Source organism: Geospiza fortis, unplaced genomic scaffold, assembly GCF_000277835.1.
Source record: "Geospiza fortis unplaced genomic scaffold, GeoFor_1.0 scaffold104, whole genome shotgun sequence".
Taxonomy (NCBI): Eukaryota; Metazoa; Chordata; class Aves; order Passeriformes; family Thraupidae; genus Geospiza; species Geospiza fortis.
The window spans coordinates 5,437,070-5,453,931 of record NW_005054325.1 but is presented as its reverse complement, the minus strand read 5'-3'; the positions used below and the strand labels follow the sequence as shown (position 1 = coordinate 5,453,931).

Here is a 16,862-nt window from a genome sequence, read left to right as displayed (position 1 = left end):
CCAAACAAGTGAACATCAAATGTCCATTTCCTGACTTGGATTCTTCTGGCCAAGTGTCACTCATCTACAGAAACTCCAGACTGCCAAAAAAAGTGCACAGGGCAGCAAAGGTACACAGGCCACAGCTGCCCTTGCTTCTGTGCCTTTTCTCTCCTAGAGCAATTAATACAACAAGCAGAGTCACACAGATGGAAAAGAGCATTAGACCTTTGCAAGCATAATGTTTAACAAATTTTGTGTATTCTATGCCACCAAGTAACTACAATATAACATGACTCTTACAAACAACCACTCATACTCAAGGAAAAATTAAAATGGTAACATACTCTTCAGTAGGCTCTAGGATGAGAGGGAGGAAGCAATTTTATTAGCTCACTATTTTACTCAATGTTATAAGAGCTTATTACCAGAGGAGCTGCAATTTTATAGAGGAGAATGCTTTCTCATCTCTCTACCCAAATAGTTTCAGATATGGTATAACAAAGCTTTGTTTCACAGCTGTATTTCCTTAGAGAAATGCTGATAGGACTTCCCTCCCTTAGCCATTTCAGTCTCTCTAGAATTGCACCTTAGAAAATAAAATGTGGTGGGGAAGGTAGGGGGGAAAGGGGGGGCTGTGCTGCCCCTTCAAGAAGAGCCAGGCCAGAGTACTGCACTGAAAACACCAAGAACTGCAGTTCAAGAATTTCCACCAGCACTGTATCAGTGCCACACCATTTCAGAACCCACTTTTCAGGAAAATCACCATCCAGCACCACCAGCGCATTTACTCATTGCATAACCAAGCATTCAACCAAGGTCACCTCAAAAGAGACAACGAAGCATAACCAGAGCAAGAGCAAAGACACCTCCCCCAGCGAGCTGGTGTCTCTAAGTCCTGGCAGCTTGGCCACAGCTGAAGCCAAATGTTCCTTCCCCACAAGGCCATTTATTCACTGCTCGCCTGGGCACTACAACTGCCAGTGGGCTCTGAACCTCCCTGATTCCAATTTAATCACTCTGAGTGCCCATTTTAAAATCCCAATCCAAAGCCTGCATCATATCTCTCTCTTCTTTTCCCAATCAAAGTCTGCTTATATTAATTCTGAACTACACCAGATTTCTCTTGACTTGAGCTATGTGGCAGCCACATGCTGCAGATTTTGCCTACATTGTTTTAAAAACTGCACCTACAAAGCAAAAACATGTTCTGATTTTCTTCTGGGGAAGAGTCGCTGAACTGGTAGCTCAATTTTTTTTCCTAATACACAAAGCACAAGTTGAAATTACACACCAATATTTGCATTAAATTGTCTTTTCTAGCCAGCATAAGACTATCGGGGAGAAGTAAAATGACCCAATTTACATTTTCTCTCCCCTTTTGTTGAATTCCTTTTGATATTTCCTTTTCATTAAAGGGATCTCAAACTGTGACCCACCAAATAAAACAAATTTCAGTATCAGCACATGATACTACAAAAGGGTTTGTAGTGTAAAAACACAATATGACGTGGGGTGACAGCATCCCCTTCAAAGCATTCCCAAGGAAATGAAGGCAAACTTTGAAAAAACACTGAACAGATTATATTTCTATGCTGAACTCACCCCCTCTAAAAGCCCTAGTGCCTAAGTTTATTCTTATAAAACTTTCAACTTTCACTTTGCATTTTTCCATGAAACCACTGCTGATAAAATTTACAATTTTTGAACTCCAGAGAAGTCTAAATCAAGCATATCATTTGAGGCCTGACACTCAGTAACTTAACTCTTATGGCAGAATTTGATTAGGTTTTCCAAAAGTAATATTTGTTCTGGAGACTTGCCATATGTAAAACCCAGGAACCTAAGTATATGAGTCAAGAAAATCACCTTTCAGGCCGTCAACTTGCATGCACTTGGAAGGCAATTTTTATTCATCCCTTCACCTTGCCAAACCATCAGCTCACTTGGGAGACAAGCATGATTTGTGTTCCTCAAGGAAAATGTATCAGTTTGCCAACCATTATTCGTCATCAGCAGCACCATTCCAGGCCGCAGTAATATTGCCGATAACTGATGTTAGCTATCGTCCGCTGGAACCAACTAAAACAAGTGCCCTAAAACAGAGGCATAAAACTACAAATGAGAGATACTGATAAATACTGGGAATGGGTGTCATGTTCTACAGGTTTTCAGGGCCAGCATAATTGCAAAGTCCACTCTGAAGTGATGAAAGGCACAACCCAAAGCCTCCTTTCAAGCACTGGAGAGAAAGTACATGCTGAAGCAGGCTGTTATAAAGTCTATTGCCACTCAATCATTTTTATATCAAATGCATTCAGCTTGCCCCCAGATACCTTTTCCTTCAAATGCCGTTCCTGTTATCTCTAACTGCAATAAGCCACATTCTTTACTGCTGTGCATCAGTTGGGAGCTATGAAAGGTCTGGAGGCCCCAGGACAGAATGGGGACCTCACAGCTTTGCCAAGTGATACTCAGGCACTCCTATCACTATTAATGAGTTGGTGCCGGTGCAGTGGCCAGGACATACAGGTCTGCTTGGTGCATGTAAGGGGCATCAACCTGTGTGGGTTTGACTCTCCAAGACCAACCAACCACGCTACAGGAAGCAGCAGGCATTCATAATTCTTAAAAGCTGAGTACTACAGTTGTGTATGTATATACAAAGAGAGAAAACCAGCTGAGTGAGAAAACACTCTTTTGCATAGTCTGGAAAGCTGAACCACTCCAAGGAGTGGCTACTTGAGAGCACTCAGCAACAGTCAAGGAATCAGCAAGCCCTCAAGAGCCAAATCAAATCAAAGGGACAAATAGTTCCTCTACTGCTTTTCTATGGCTGTGCCTTTCAACCTCTAAACCACAATGCCAGCAAGCCCTGGCTCCTGTCAAAGTCCATGACATTCTCAGCTGCTGAAGAGCTGGCAGAGGCTGCCTGTCCCTTGCCCACTAGGCTCATCTTAACTCCAGTTCTCACTGTCTTCTCCCCTGGCAGCTGGACTCATGACCAACCACCAGACCTGAATAACTAGGCAGAATAAATCAGGGTTGATAAAAATAAGACTATATTCCTGTAATAGAAAATCTTTGTTTTAAAAGTCAAATTAGATTTAAAAAAAAAAACTCATTAAAATTAAATTTGAAAGTACAGCAACCTGCATTATAAGTCAGTGTAGGATTTCATATATTAAAATGACTTACATGAAATAATAATTTATATATACAGAGAAGCAGTGCATATTTGCTGCCAAAGTTTGAAAAGAACTGAAACACTGAATGGTTCAAAGTCACTGAATAAACACTGCCTTAATTAAGTCAGTAATAATGAATTATTTAATTAAGTCACAATACAGGAACTTGTGTATCAAATGACATCTATGATCCCTTAAATACACTGTTCTGGTTCTAACTGATCAAGACTAGATGCCTTCAGAGAAAGGCCAAGTACTAATTTCTAATAATTACAAAGGGTACCTTAAAACCAAACCATGGAGATCTTAACATCCTCTCTAAAATATATCTTAGTCACATAAATGTCAACTTCACAGTTTTGCTGAATTTGTTTTTAAACTTCCACAAATGCTGCAATACCAAATCACAGTTTTAGATACAGGCTGCTTAAAAAAAAAAAAAAAAACAAAAGACAACCACAACAAAAAAACAAACACAGAATTTCCACTTCTCAATATTTAGAAAAAGCAGCAAATGTCACTTTTTTATCTACTCTGTTACAAGCCAGAGAAAGCACAAAAGCCCTTTCTGCATACTAGTCATTATTACAGAGACTTCTATCACCTCCTATTTATTTGCCTTCCACACTGAATGTTTTCCAATCTGTCTGTGGCTACAAGTTTGTTTGTTTTTTCACATGCAGAAGGGCTCTGCTGTGAGAGCTGAGCCATATCCTCTAGGGTGACCCACACAGAATACGGATATCTTGGCTTTACAACCTGCACACAGCGTGCTCCCTCCTGCTCCCACGGCAGCTCACCACCCCCTTTGCCCCTCGGCTGTAGTTGTTAGCTGAGCAGAGAGCTTGCTGAGCCTACTCCAGCAACTGCAATGTCCTGCTCACCAAAAACAGTGCATAAAGAATAGCTAAATCTCCCTAAATTAGCTTATTACAAGGGGCTTGTGCTGACTCAAGTGGATTGCTTCTCATAAGAGCCTAGCAAGTAAGACATAACTATTCCAGCACAGGCAGGGCTTCATTTACATTGGTACACATTTGCTGACCTTACTGTTTGTGGTGATACACACACCCTTCCAGCAGCCATCTACAATTCTTCTTAACTCTTCTCATGATCTAACTCATTTCTGGTCATCTGGAGAGATGACTGACAAGCACCTGCAGGACAGGTCTTAGGAGCATCTGAAAATGTGATGCAAAATCCCAATACCTGGGAACACACCCAGATCTGTTTTTACAATAAAAAATGATGCTAACTATAAATGAACAGAAGGAAAATTGTTGGGGAAGAGAGGAGCAGAAAGCAGCAACATAAGAGAAAACAGCAAAAATGTAAGTGAGGGTTTGGAGTTCGTTGATTTTAAAAATAGATGAGATTGCAATTACTGGTATGTTCTTCATTATTAAAGTTACTGAATAATCAGGAAACCAAAGGAGAGCATCTGAGCAAATTTCAGCATCATGTGGTTAGTTAACTAAGTGGTTGGGTGAAGAGACTTTCACAACGTTTCCAAAACGCTATTTCCACATCACTTACTCTAATGCCAACAAGGCATCTCAGCATGAACATTTCCATGTTCTTACAATAGAGCAACACCTATTTTAGCTCACTGTTTCCCAGTCCTAAGGCAGCTTAGGGGAAAAAAATTCATTCAATTGTATTTCCAGTCAGTTCCCACAGTCAGAGGCAACCCACAAAGCCATTACGCTAGGAAAATCAGTATTCAACGCCCCACAAACACAAGCCAAAGATATCAAAACCATTTAATGACCTAAACAAAGACAATTTCAACATGACTGTATTCACAGCTTTCTATATCAGATAACATCAGAGGGTCCACAGTCCAGAGGAGCCATCCTGGAGATCCCAACAATATGTGAAATGTGTAACTCTGCTCCTGGGTGTTTCTTGACTATACAGGGAGACTCTCTTCCCACTGCCAACAGATTCTGGGTTGGTTTCCTCCTGGCAACCCTTTCGCTGCATTCCTCCCAATCCCTGCAAGCTGAGCCACTCTGGGCTGATAGAAAAGTCCAGTCTCCAGGGCAAGCAGCAAAACAAACAAAAGTTACAGTAAGTTAAAAAAGGATTTACTCAAGACAGCATTCTCACCATACTAGGATGACAATGACCCTTATGCGAGTATGTAATAAATAGCAGGGATTGTATATACATAGGCATGGAGCTAAAGCTCTGTTCCCTTATGGAGTAACATGCCTGTCCAAACTTCAGCTGTGCAGTCTTGGGAGTCCTACAGGAAAGCTTTTTGTTATTTTGTTTTAAAATCTTAGTGATTTTTTTCTTTCTGCAACATCCCATTTAGGAAAGCTGTCACAAAAGTTAGAAAACAAAGGGTTTAACTGCAGTGCTATCAAGTCTGAAGGTTAACCACCCCACACCACAGTCTGGAAGTTTAGCACCACCTGAGCACAGACAAACTCTTGAGCATAACCACACCATGGGAGACCACCAACATGAATTCTATGCCTGAACTACAGAGGCGGGAAAAATTATCTTAATCTAAAAATTTTCATCTCTTTAAATATTTACTCTGGCCACCTGTTTCACAGAGGTACAGAATGTTTCACACATATTTTTATACATATCAAAACCAGCAATAAACTGGTGTCTCACATACACCTCTTGTTTTCCTTCAGTCTTGAAGATGTTGCCTACCTAGACTTTAGTACAGCCTTTCACACCATTTCCCACACATTTTGCTGGAGAAACAGGCTGGTCAAGGCTTGGGTGGGTGCACTCTTTGCTAGGTTAAAAACTGTCTGGATGACTGGGCCCAGAGAGTGCTGGTTAATGGAGTTAGATGCAGTTGGCAGCTGGTCACCTGTGGTGTTCCCCAGGGCTGAGTGCTGGGGCCAGTCCTGTTTAACATCTTCATCCATGACCTGGGCAAGGGGATTGAGGATACCTCAGTCACTTCACACACACCATGTGGGCAGGAATATTGATCTGCTGAGGGTAGAAAGGCTCTGCAGAGGGACCTAGAGAGGCAGGAAAGCTGCCCAGCAGAAAAGAACCTGGGGCACTGGTTGACACCTGGCTGAACAAGAGCCAGTCTGTGCCCAGGTGGCCAAAAAGCCAACAAGAGCATCGTGGCCTGTACCAGCCAGGATGATACCTGTGTGTGTATAGAGTGGCCAGCAGGAGCAGGGCAGTGATTGTCCCCCTGTACTCAGCACTGGTGAGGCCACACCTTGAGTGCTGTGTTCAGTTTTGGGTCCCTCACCACAATGAAGACATTGAGGGGCTGGAGTGTGTCCAGAGAATGGAAATGGAGCTGAGGAAGGGTCTGGAGCACCAGCCTGTTGAGGAACAGCTGAGGGAGCTGGGGCTGTTGAACCTGGAGAAAATGGGGTTCAGGTGTGACTTTGCTGTGTTCTTCAACTGCTTGAAAGGAGGCTGTAGCTAGGTGGGCGTTGGTCTCTTCTCCCAGGCAACAAGCAATATGACAAAAGGACACGGCCTCAAGTTGTGCCAGGGGGTGTTTAGATGGGTATGTGGAAAATTTCTTCATGCAAGAGGGGCTCAAGCACTGGACTGGTTGAGTCCAGGGAAGTGGTCAAGGGAGCATCCCTGAAGGTCTTTAAAAGATGTGTATGTATATGTTACATTTGGGTGGATTTGGCCATGCTGGGTTAACACTTCAATGTGATTATCTTAGAGGTCATTTCCAACCCAAACAATTTTGAATTACAAGGTGCTACAGTTTCCTATAAGCTATATCTTTATATAGAAGTTTATTTGCATAGTATAATTAATTAACTGTTTTCACCATTTTTCATAAGTAACAGCCAGCCAGTTGCAATGCAATACAAATCTACATTGTGTTGTCTGTAATCCTAAATTTGACTTCTACCAAAACCACCCTTTACACACTAGACTGTGTGCTGAAACACTACCAAAATCTTGGTAGATATGTTAAATAAATACATTAATCATTTGATGCTAAGTTTAAACACACCGGTATCTCTAAAACATCTGCAGTCTGCATTAATCAGCACACTGTACTGAGTCACTGAGTATTTAGCTGTTGTATAGCTATGCACAAAAGATAATTTAGTTTTATAGTGCAAATGCCATCTGTCACATTGTCACAGCATGACAAGGTATCACATTACATATTAAACAGACAACATGCTTCAAAAATAAGGCCTATTTTCATGCTCTGGTTATCTCAGAGACTAAAGAACGGGGTTTTCATGATAGTGACATAATTTAAAAACAAAACAAACCACATTTTTCTCTGGGATAAGAGATATGAATTCCCTGTCCACTTTTTTTAAGATAGTTGTCATAAGGCTATTTTCATCTAATTTGGTAATGCAAAACCACAACAATTTTCTGCCTCTAAATTAAAAAGCCACAGAATGAAACCATCATCGTTTATGCCACACGATGCTCTGTGCTGCCACCATGATGGTAATTAACAGTACATGGGCTTTTCAGATGACAAGCCACTGGACATTAGGTTGATTGTGGTACATAACAGAGCATATGCATAAAGCAGTACCACTATGCCAAAGACTGTTAGCAAATAGCTTGTACAGTCTTCATAACTGACTAGAAGAGTGCTTTTATATGTAGATATACATCATTACTACGGAAGCCAAGCATGAACGACATGACAGCAAAAGATGTGTTTGTCAGCCTGTCAAAAGACCAGATCACCAAAGAGAACTGATTAAATAATACAGGTTGAAAGAAGCTCCTTACTCCCATTACAGCTGCATCCAAAAGCACTATTAAGCAATCAAGGACATTTTGTGACTTTGTGTCCTGCATATTAGTCCATTACCAGTTTTAATTGAAATTAACTGTTCTGTTTCCACACAACACTTTCTACGGTGCTTTGTTTTCATCTGGAAGAGTTTGGACTGAGGTTGGGATGCTATTAACTCATAGAAACAGGAATTCAACAGTCAAAAATGAACCTAATTTAATTCTGCCAGGAAACTACTCCAGGCCATATTACATACTTCAAGCCCCAGTTTGATTTATGAAATATGCACCTGAAAGGAATGTAAAACAAAAGAAACCAATAAAGCACCCAAAAAATGCCTCCCAACCGCTGCACTGTATAAATAGAGAAAAACCTCACCTGATATTTGTCCATACTTCTGTTATTTTAGGTTTGGGTTTGTTTTTGTTTTGTTTTGTTTTTTTTAGTATTCAAAGAGACACACTTCTCTGATTAAAGACATTTCTCCACTTGTAAGGACACAATGAAAACTCTGAACCTCTCATTCCTCCAAGTAAACACATGACCTCTTCTGGCACTTTATAAGGTCAGAATGGAGGCCATAGCCTGGGCTCCATGATGGTGTGGCCTGGATGAGGGAGGGAACAAGAGTAACAAATAGGCTGAGCAGCAAGGTAGATGTTCACTGACAGGTGAAGGAGATAGCAGCAGTAATGCTGATGCAAAAAAAAGCTGAGGGAACAAACTCATTTCTCTTAAACTCCCTTCCTACAAATGCAGACAACTATGTCATACCTTAAAATCACAAATGGCTACTCTTGGATTTTTTGCAATATTCTTCTTAATTTTATGGAGGGGAGGCTGGGAGAAAGGAAACCTAAGGAACAACTGTCCCCCAAACCCAAAAGCTAGAGCTGTTCTGAATGAAGCAGAACAGAGAGGAGGAAAGAGCCACCTTACCAGCTGCTCACTGTGTGTTATATTGTACCATTGTGCTATTGAGCTCCTACCAATTGCCCCTGGAGCTGTATGATAAGGAGAGAGCAGTAGCAGTTCTGGTAAATTGGTACCAGGCTGTGTAAAGACCATTAAGTTTTGACAAACAAACAGTGAATTTTATGGTGCCATAAACACTTCCTTTTAGCACCAGGGAAATGAGCATCATGTACTCTTCCCGTACTTTGACAAGGAAATCACACTATTTGATGCACACAACTCAAATCTACCTCAGTCCCACAGCATCCTTTGACTGCAGTCAGAAAGCTTCAAAGGAACAAGAGGACTCCAAATGTGAGCTACAGACCTTTGATGTTCAGATATGTAGTCAGAAAAGGCATGAAGCCTTTTGCAGAAAAACAGGAACACCAACACCAGGAAGAGAGCTTGGTTAGAATGCAGGGACCTGGACTCTGTCCAGATGCAGCCATTGCCGAGCAGGTGCCTCTGGGGATGCCACCTCCTCTCCAGGCACCTCAGCTCACCAAACTGTAAAATCAAGGTGGTGAGCTCAGCTTCCACAGTGAAACACAGGGAGGGGTACAGACAGTAACCATGACATGAGACACAGGGCTGGTATTATTCACGTCCGCCAGTGGTGTGAGATTTTGCGTAGATTTTGGTGTTGGACAGAGTGGCTTTCTTTCTGGAGTAAAGTGCCCTTAGATTTGCATCTGTCCTATAAGACACCTTGTCTCATATGCAAACTGGAAACAGAGTTAAACATGCATTTTATTAGAAATTACAGACACAAGCAGGTCCACAAAAAATATAATTCATCTCCATTTAGTTCAAGAGTATCAGCAACTGAAATATCAGCATAACCACTGAGAGAGAGAAAAGTCTAAGCTGCCAGGTATTAACAAAATTATCAGTGAGGGACAAATAAATTCTTCTTTGGTTTTTATGCCAAAACCATCATGTCTTGTTTATCCTGCCTTTCCTGGGGAATTTTACAGCTGAATGGAAAACCAGTGGGGTGACATCCCATGGGAGAAAGTAAAGAAACACTGCAATATACCTGTGAAAGAAATAATTTCATTTTTAAATGTTTTGTTCTTCCTTTTTTTCTTTCCACCTTTTGTTAGGTTTGATCAATTTGCAAGCTATCTGGAGAAAAGTTACTGACTGTTTCCAAAGTATTTTCACTTAGCCTTCACAAATACCTTCCATGTGAAGGAAAGAACATGGATGACACTGCTAAATTAGATTGAAGTAAAGCAAGTTAATCACTGTTTCAGGTCTTTGTCACACTCATGTTAATAGGTGAGGGCAATTCCTCCCCCTCCTGAAGCACTTTTACAGAGCTAGCTTAATTGCAATATACCATAGTAGTCGCATTTTTCAGTCAAGTTATTTCCCCCTACCCCAGCATCACAAGGCTATGCCTTTAGACTCATCCTGTTAAAGAGTTAAGTTTCCACTAGGTATGGATGGACAAAGGAACAATAAATCCACACTGCAAAAATATCCATACCTTGGCACCTAGGGACTAGACAGATTAGTAAAGATGAAAAAGAAAATTTAAAAAAGACATTCTGATATTTTAAGTAACATGAGTAAGAAAGCTTTGCCAAGAGCATGTCTCTAGACAACAGCTATTCTACACTGGAAAGTAAAAATTAGCAATTGTGTCTCCACAGTGTATAACACAGAGAAGGAGGAAGAAAGAAGGTGAAGGCAAACACAGTGAAGCAAGGAAGAGCCTGCAAATTGGAAGAAAATACAACTTATGAATGTGCAAATAACAAGGGAAATAAAAAGGGCATGCAATGTCTTAGTAACAATGAATTCTTGTGAGCCTGAAAAGGAAAAAATGTGCTGCTAAAACCTAGAGGCTTAGCAAGGCTTGGCTGTATTTGTTAGGATTTCTAGGAAACCCTTACAGATTGTGTAATTTGAAAACTGCATATCTGCATGAAACTGGGAACAACAGCAAACAGCGTCTTGGTGAACACTTCCTACGTGCTTTTCCTCTAACGAAACACCGTTCCCAGTAAGTTGTGGTGAGGGATCACACAAACAGGCTAGGCTTATGATCTGGGTTGATGGAGATGAAGAAAAGCCCATTTCTGAAACTGGTGCTCTGTCCTTGCACCTTCCCTTGTGAAAGCAGCAGCAGGCAGAGGCGAGGCCAGCCTGCTGCTGCAGTCTTTGGAGAAGCCTGAAGAGCTGGCAGCAGGAGCTAAGAATGCAGCATGGCTCTTATGTAACATCAACACTCTGATGGACTGGGACAGCCCTCCTCCATTTGCAAATGGGAAGCAGCAAGAACAGAGAGCCTCAGTTACTTCTTTCTCAAGTAAACGAAATTAAATAAAATTATCAGAGACATAAATGTATGGCTTGGCTTCTACACACATCTCAAAAGTAAACAAAACAGCAGATCCTGAAAGAGTAGGAGGGCTCCAGCACAGCAGTGTGCTCTAAGAAAAAAGATGGGGAAAAGACAAGAGAACTGCCAGAAGCCCTTTTGGGGAGGTTATCCTCTGCTTAATTGTCTCTAATTCTGCGCCTCTGTGACAAAAGCTGTGAAAAGCAAACGTTGAATGACATACTTCTAATTGCACAGTCCCATTTGATATTTTAATGCATGTCATTGACGATTTGCCTTTCATGACTTTTGCCAGGAGCATGGGCAGCCCTCCAGACAGACAGAAATTTTTTCCCCCCAGTGTGACATGAGCAATGAGGGTCCTGTTTGCTGCAAGAACGCACAGCCTATTGATGGAGCAACAGTGATTGTCCCATGCAGCCAGTAGAAATGAGCATGGATTCAGCCCTCCCTTCACTGGAGGTACTCTGAACTTCCAGTCAAAGGAGAGAAAAAGTCCTCACCCTGTCCTGGGAAAAATTAACAGAGCTAAATGATATGTATTGTACATGAACTCAAGTTACATATGACAGATATTTGAATTAAACCACTTTAATTACTTTTGCTCCACATTTTCAATAACTTTTTAGTGAATGTGCCCTAACTCTCAGATCATCCATCAGTCAGCCACAGGAGTCAACCTGTCAACCTCTTTTGCTGACAAAGAATTTTTTTTTCCCCTCTGGCATGTCACCTCATTCTACTAAGCACTTGAATTACAATCTCCAAGTTTACAGCAATTAAATATCCACTGACTTAAAAAAAAATAGGTCACAGACATTTCTAACATATCACCCTAGCCTCTTCAGCACCGTGCCAGACAGCCCTCCTCTGGTGCAGGAGGCCAGGGCAGTCTGGCTGGACTGCAGGCAGGGAGGAAGGCTGCCTCCTGCAATAATGCCAGGGATGCATCGGCACTGCCTGCAGCCAGATCTCAAATTCCCTGCCAGCCTGAGTGCTCACATGTCTGATCAGAGCCTTAACATAGACTTGACAACCAGGCCAGCATAAGGCCCTGTGACATCCCAGAAAGAGGGAGGGGAGAAAGCTGCCTGAGCAATTCTCAAACATTTCTTTTTAGCTGTTGGTTTCAAAGGCTTTTGTCTGTAACCCTAAATGTCATCCATGAGGCTCAGCACCTTGCTGCTAGTAGCGAAAGGGAGCTCTCTTCAGGGAAAAACCAGAGCTGCTTTTCCGGGCACAGAACTTTTCCCCTTGGTACCATCAACCCAGCATTTATTTCCTTTCCTTCACAGAAAGTATCTATAATGTATTGTAAAGCAACATGAAAGTTCAATCGCCTGGAAAGCTCCCAAAACTCAGTCTTTGATCTTTTAGGATGCCTTCCTCCTTGTCACTGGTTTCTCATCTAGCTTGCTAAATTGATTATAAAAATATATTATTTAAAACACTCGACATGGTTCTAACACATGAAACAGCAGTGTAGCCATAGAATTTTTTTTTTTTACCATACAGTAAGTAAACCTATTTCATCCATATTTGCAAAACCAGGATACTGAAAAAAAAAACACCCCAATCAAAAAAATCCACCTATCTTACTGTAAAATCTGTTGCATATCTGTATTTCTCTCTTCTCAGGGGAAGGGAATTTTTTTTTTTTTTCTTGTAGGGGCAGGCAAGTGAGTAGTATCATTTCCTCACTTTTTAAAATTAAAGGTCAGAGGAATACACTCCATGCTCGGGATGAAGAACTGCTCTGCTGTTGCACTCAGTTCCCTGTAATCTGTTTGCAGGGTTATTGTCAAAGGAGAGGAGGCTCGTGACAGTAAAACATTGAGACCAACTGCAGCAAACTGAAAAGCACAAGTGCAATAGAAAGCGTGCCACAAATGAACAAATTGTTCTGCTACAGGCTGGTACGTCAGGGACATTTCACCTCTATCTGAGCACTGAGCCCCTGCCTACAGTAGGGATTGCAGCCCATTCCTACACAATGCTAACAGCAGTGGCAGAGGTTGGCAGACATGTCTCGGATGCAACGTGGCCGCCTACCTGCTGGGAACGTGCAATGGAAAAGTACATGCCAGGAAATAAATCTGTAGCTGGAAGACACTTAGAGGAAATCCCTCCCTTCCCAGACCAGATCCAGCACTGCAGCAACTGGAGAGCAGGTGAGGGGATAAAGCAGGAGGATCCTGTGCTCAGCCATCAGCTGAGCTCCGAGGATCTCACTGCAGGAATGACGCACAGGCCAAAGTGAGCATGATGCCACGTTAAAGGCATCGGATAATGCCAGCTTCGGCCACCTGACACACTGCACATGGAGACTGTTCCTGTTTTAATTGGGGAGACAACATCTGATTCTTGCCAGCATTATCTCTGCAGATCTCTGAGGCATCGGCACAGGGAACATCAGTGCTGTAACAGCCTTTAAGGAAAGGCTCCTCACAAGCCGAGCAATTTCCATCTCTATTTCCAGCTCTTGAGACCAGCAGCTTAACCTTACTTTCACCTCCCTTTTGTGAGCTCTACAGGCAAACCACAGGGGGAAGAGATGAGAGCTGGGGTAGGGGGGCAGCCACTTGAAAACCTGATGCTGGAGAAAAGGCTTCTGAAATGTTAAGGAGACTTCCCGACAAACCAGCCCCCAGAGGAGTTAAATTCCACCACCATGAAACATTCTGCTGCTATTAAACAGCTTTTTTTGCTCATGTTTCAGGGCATCAGAAGAGGAAGTGAAACAGCATTAGCAGCTTCCTGACTTAATAGAAACCTTGGAACAGCCATCAACACACACTTATACAGTCAAGACTATACACTGATGTGCATTTAATGATTTTATCTTTCCAAATAAGCAAAGGAGATAAAGTACTATCTTGCAATTTTTTAAGAATACTGTTTCCTCCTCCCCAACCAAGAACCCATTACACAGAATGTTCCTTTCATGCATTGGTGTAATTGAAGGCTAACACCCATTAGCATATTTCTTGTTTTAAGTACAGCATCAGAGAAATAGGAGTGAGGGGGTGGGAGGTACATGCAATGCAACAGCATAGAAATATATGTTAAAGAGGTAGGTGAGCTTTCAAAATATACCCAAGAGGCTGTGAGTATGCTGAAGTTCACCACTGTATTACTACAATTTAAAAAAATCCTCTGATCTAGGGCCAAAAGTGTATTGTTGATAGTCAAAACACCGCCTAACTCTATTTCAATATGATGTGACAATACTGGAGGAGGAAAAAAGACAAATGGAATCCCTCTGTACATTCACAGTACCCTGTGAATAAAAAGCTACAGAGACATAGTAAACTGAAACAGTTCAAACAAAGTCTTCCTAGAGTTAGAATGTTTTTCAAGCTGCAAGGACTACTAAATAGTGTTAGTGTTAAGCAAGCATTTAGCACTTAATGCGTTATGAGTGGTAAGACACACACACCCACCAGCGCCACCCCCCCGCCAAAACCACGAAAAACCCCACTGAACAAAAGGCAGAAGAATTCTCCCTATTCCCACATAGGGCAATGCTATGGCAACATTCATCCTACAGTTGGAGAAGACAGGACATAAAGCCATGTGGTGGGATGAAGCAGAGAGATGGCATCAAGCACACCTGAGTATTGGAAATACCTTTTGAACAGAGAACGATGGACCAATCTAATGAGAAAGCAGTACTGACAGCCTTTGCTCCTGTGCATATTCAGGACATCCAGGTTAAAGCCTAAGTCCCATATAAAACTGTTTATTAGTAACACCAAACAGCTACACAGTAAGGGTGAGAACCAATGGGAAAAAAACCCAGTATTTTTAAACATACCATCTCCCACAAAACAAACAAACATAAAAACCATCCCGTTTAATCATAAAAAGGAAATGTACCACTAGATGCAAATGGAGAGTAGGATGCAAGAAGGATTGAAAGGCCAATTTATTTTTCTACTGCCATGTATAATCAGGAAAGGCTTTGGCAGAAGCAAGATTTATATAAGTGGACCATAAAATAATAGGTTGGACTTTCTACATTTAATTGCTTTTTGAAATGAAAATCTGCCTCAGAGATACTATAGAAAATACTTTCAAGCCTTAAGGAAAAAAAATAAGAAGTCACTGGGGACATGAAGGCCTCATTGTTTTTCCCAAACTTTATATGTCAACACATACAGACGCATTAAAAAAAAACCTTACCTCCCTTCTGAGACATTAAATCCACACAATGTTTCTTGGAGAGGGTAAAAAGAAAATGTAGGTCAAGATGTTGAGATAGGGATTGCTTCTGAAAGATGAAAGCATAAGAGGACTAAGCTTTCATTCCTTATGTTTCTTTGAGATTTCAAACAGAGTGTTATTTGATAATGGTTCCTTTCAGAAAATTGGAATTTAATATAGCTAATTATAAGTTAGAGAATTAATGTACAGTCAGTACTCCAACAGAGCTGGTATACCATGCCGATGCTTTTTACCAGCATGTCCTCAGTGCTTATTATAGATCTTTTCTCCAAATACTAAGCCCAATCTGTCCTCACATTAGGCTGGATGGCCCAGGAGTTGGGGTGGGGGAAAGGAAAAAAGAAATCTCCATGGCTGTAAGACTGAGCCTGCAGCAAGCAGACGGGAGTTGCCGGCACGGCATGGCACTGCATGGCACGGGAAAAGATCCTCAGACTTCAAAGGGAGCCCAGGAAATAAGAGGACAAAGACACAATAAAAACCACAAGTAGCTGTAGAGGAAATGTACACTGAGAAACAGCAAAACACCTTTTCCTCCTTCCAATTAAAAAGGAGGAAAAAGGTTGTCAACAAAAGATGAAGAGCTCAGATAAACAGAAAGTAAGTACTCCTAATTGTCCGGTATTAACATGTAAGTATCTGAAAATTATTTGTCCTACGGGTAATCATAAGCTAAAAATCCTGAGCTACATTTCACAGAGAGCAAGGGGTATAAATAGGAGTATCTCTCCCGACAGGCAGTGGCAGCAGACGCTGCCAGATTTGGACCAGGAACAGTTTCTCCGTGACTCTGAAGGAAGCCATGCATCAGTGTTTCAGAGACCTATGCAGGTTTTGGATGCTCTCTTTTTAGAGATGGCACAAGTGAATCCAGCAACATGTGCTGCACACAGCTGTTAGTAAGTCCAGCAAACTGGAAGTTAAACTTAAGTGTGGACTTAAATATCGATCGCACTATAGTGAATTTTGAGAGGCAAAATGTGGGAAACTCTTGCAATCCATGAGGTTCCAGTAGCTTTCCCTTTGTTCTTCACTGTAGCTTCTGACTAAGAGACCTTATTTCTCTAAGTTCTCAGATGAGCCCTGTGTTGAGGGGTCAATCAGAAGGGCCATACCCCAGTTTTTCCTCAAAACAGTACCTATAGTCAGTTGAGCTCCAAGGTCTGGAGTAGGCGTGGCAGGGGGCAGAGAGAAATGTGTGCACTTATGAAACAGAAGTTTCTTACACCTTAGCAAATTAATTCTGCTGAAGTCGTATTTTTATTTGGCATGTCCCCTCGTGGTTTTAGAGCAGGACCTCTGTAAGTAGTGCTACCCTCCAGATAATCTTCTGTGCTTAAAAAGCCACATCAGCACAAAATCTGCCCCTTATGGAGGGCATCTCCCCCCTCCTCATACTGCAGGAATTCACCAAATCCTG

At 41.7% G+C, this 16,862-nt stretch overlaps 1 protein-coding gene across 1 annotated transcript in view; it reads right to left on the bottom strand.

Annotated features, from left to right (window-relative positions):
- Positions 1 to 16,862, bottom strand: part of JARID2 (jumonji and AT-rich interaction domain containing 2) — a 212,134-nt gene that overhangs the window by 90,998 nt on the left and 104,274 nt on the right. The window lies entirely within an intron of this gene.